Consider the following 3,062-nt stretch of genomic DNA (forward strand, 5'->3'; position numbering starts at 1 on the left):
ATATATATGCGTCGGGCTTCTTTCAGTTTCGTATATCAAATCTTCTCAAAGGCTTCGGTCGGCCCGAGATTGTGGTGGATGATATTTGCCCAAGGTGGCATATGGTGGGATTGAACCCAGAACCATGTAGTTGGAAAGCAAACTCAATACTACACACCCATCCCTGCCCCTACACACCCACGCTTGCATCGATGTTCTATATGGATTAAATAAAAAATAATTAATCTTCTATAAAAGATTTAAATAGTATTGAAATAGCAGGTAAAGCAAGAGAGAAAGATGTACGGCGAAATATTTGGACATACCTGAAAATGACTGTTTATGGCACCTATTTCCCGAAAGTTCATTGTTAAATCTGAAAGAAAAGAGAAGAATGAAATAAAGGAACCATGAGAGGAAGAAATTATAATTTGGGTCATTCAAATATTTTCTTTTAATTGGTCTCTATCGGGAAATATGGGTTATTTAAGACGATTAGATCCCAACACCACAGATGAAATACAACAAATATCATAGCGGAACATCATTAAAGAAGAGGAATAAAAACACTGTTGCAAAAATGTTTGGAGTGAATGGACTGACACTAAATTGTCGATTAGAGAACAGTTGGGTGAGGGCACGTGAAATGGCTAATCCTGCGTCTGTGGGGTTCTTTCATTGGTGCTGGAGGGAGGTTGCCCTGTAAGAGGACAACTGTAACTTTCATGTATTCATATACCATACAGTTGCCAACTTTCTTGATGAGGGGAACCGGATTTATTGTAATATTTCCATGTGACTGTTCGCTGGTTGAATACCTAAGCCTTTTTGCATATTCCAGCAGCAAATTAATGAATATTACAATTATTATGTAACTTTGAGTTTCCTGAAACAGCTGTCGAGTTAAGAAATTTGGTATTTTATTCTTAGGAGTTTGTATTGTTTTACTCTGTGTAAATATGCTTGTATATACATGTGTGTGTATGTTTGTATGTGTGTGTGCATGTGTGCGTTTGTGTGTGTATGAGTCTCAAGCCTAATTGTGTTTATCAGCGTCACTACCGCCATATTGTAGACTATGGGTTCTTTCAACTCAATCGCCCAAATCTCATTCGCTCAGACACAAAATATGCTTGTTGCTGGTGTGTACTTCATAGGAGAATAACTTGTTCCTTTTTACAACACTGCCTGGATGGGTTCGGAAGAAATAGGCAAATATTCGTTCCAGATCTCAATGTACACGGGACAAATTATTTCTATCTATCTATCTATCTATCTATCTATCTATCTATCTATCTATCTATCTATCTATTTGCCTGTCTGTCTGTCTATATATCTCTATCTATCTGTCTGTCCGTCCATCTGTATGTGTATTTATCTATCTATCTCTATCGATCTGTCTGTCTCTATCTCCATCCATCCATCTGTTTTTGTATGTGTGGAACAGTATTATACTACATCCTTTTGATATATATATATATATATATATATGTGTGTGTGTGTGTGTGTGTGTGTGTGTGTGTGTGTGTGTGTGTGTGTGTGTGTGTGTGTGTGTGTGTGTGTGTGTACACACATATGCATATCACTGTAACCGCTGGTTACATGGTGATTCCTCGTATTGTTGTAGCTGTCGAATGATGTCATCCATCTGGCTAGGTGGACAGGCAAATATACCCCCTGCACGGAACGGCAGTGCGTCGCAAGTTTATTCACACACACACACACACACACACACACACACACACACACACACACACACACACACGTTTGTACGGGCGCGTGTGTATGATGAGATGTATATAAATAAACAATAATTGATGAAAACTTAATAGGAAAGTCAACGCTGCAATGATTAATGGGCGAAGTCAACGAAGAAAGTTTCATAATAAAAATTAGATTCAGGCTGGAATTGTATCAAACTCCGTGTAGGAGTAACGAGGTGTATATTTAGTCTAATTAGATTTTCTAAAGATTCTCATGGTTAGATGGTTGTTATTGATGAGTAAACACATTGAAAAGTGGCTAGAATCAGTCATGCGCGGTTTTCAGTTTGGTCTCAGAGAAACTGAAACAGGTGGTTTACGCGAACACTGAGGAATATACGCAGTTTTAGAGATTTACACATTCAGCAGTTTTAGGATTCGTAATACACAAAATGGTAAATGGAGACAAACATTATCGTCGACAAATATGCACAAACACACGCAGATATATGTATGCATACGAATTTGTCATTCTCTCTCTCTCTCTCTCTCTCTCTCTCTCTCTCTCTCTCTCTCTCTCTCTCTCTCTCTCTCTCTCTCTCTCTCTCTCTCTCTCTCTCTACCTCCCTCTCTCTCCTTTCCACTCTCCCTCTCTGTCCCACTTTCGATATACATACATACATACATACATACATACGTATGCATAAAAAAATACGCATATGTATGGATATTTATGAATAGATAGATAGATAGATAGATAGATAGATAGATAGATAGATAGATAGACAGACAGATAGATCTTCCTCCCTGTCTCTCGTTGCTCACCTATTTTTTACTTCCTCCCCTTTTTTCTCCCTCTACCACTCTTCTCCTTACCCCTCGCTGGTCACATGTGTCCAGCCCTACTTCCTTTCTTCTCTTGCCTATCGCCAAGCACGCACACGAACATTCTTCGTCCCGCTTCCTTCCAGTTCGTTGCTTCACAGCGTTTAGTATACACATATTTTTTCACGTCTGGCGGTATAGCCTTTTTTGTTTATTTTCACTGTTTCGTTTCCTGTCTTGTTTTCTGTCCTCCACTACATTCCTCCATGGTACAAATTTAATTTGTGGTCCGTGGGAAGAGCCATTTTAACGATGCCTCCTGCCCTAACTCTTCGAAACGCCAGTGTTAGAATGATGGCAGCTGATGAAGGAAAATGTTCTCTATGTGGCCTGTGTGTTTTCTGTACTCTGGTTATTATTTTTTTTGTCTACGTTTTGTTTGCAACGTCCTGTACCCAGATATGCATCTATATATACAGGTAGATGTAGGTATGTACATACATGTACGTATATATGCATATACTCATTTATTATTTGTTATATATATATATATAT

General features: G+C 38.6%; 1 protein-coding gene across 4 annotated transcripts in view; it reads right to left on the reverse strand.

The window, feature by feature from the left end:
* LOC106867639 (putative uncharacterized protein DDB_G0277255) overlaps positions 1 to 3,062 on the reverse strand; it is a 167,943-nt gene that overhangs the window by 50,996 nt on the left and 113,885 nt on the right. For all 4 annotated transcript variants that reach the window (XM_014912566.2, XM_014912565.2, XM_014912564.2 and 1 more), the window contains one exon: positions 306 to 355. The gene's annotated coding sequence lies outside the window, so the exon portion shown is untranslated. The remainder of the gene's footprint in view (positions 1 to 305; positions 356 to 3,062) is intronic.

Source organism: Octopus bimaculoides, chromosome 3 (genome assembly GCF_001194135.2).
Source record: "Octopus bimaculoides isolate UCB-OBI-ISO-001 chromosome 3, ASM119413v2, whole genome shotgun sequence".
In the NCBI taxonomy this organism is placed as follows: domain Eukaryota; kingdom Metazoa; phylum Mollusca; class Cephalopoda; order Octopoda; family Octopodidae; genus Octopus; species Octopus bimaculoides.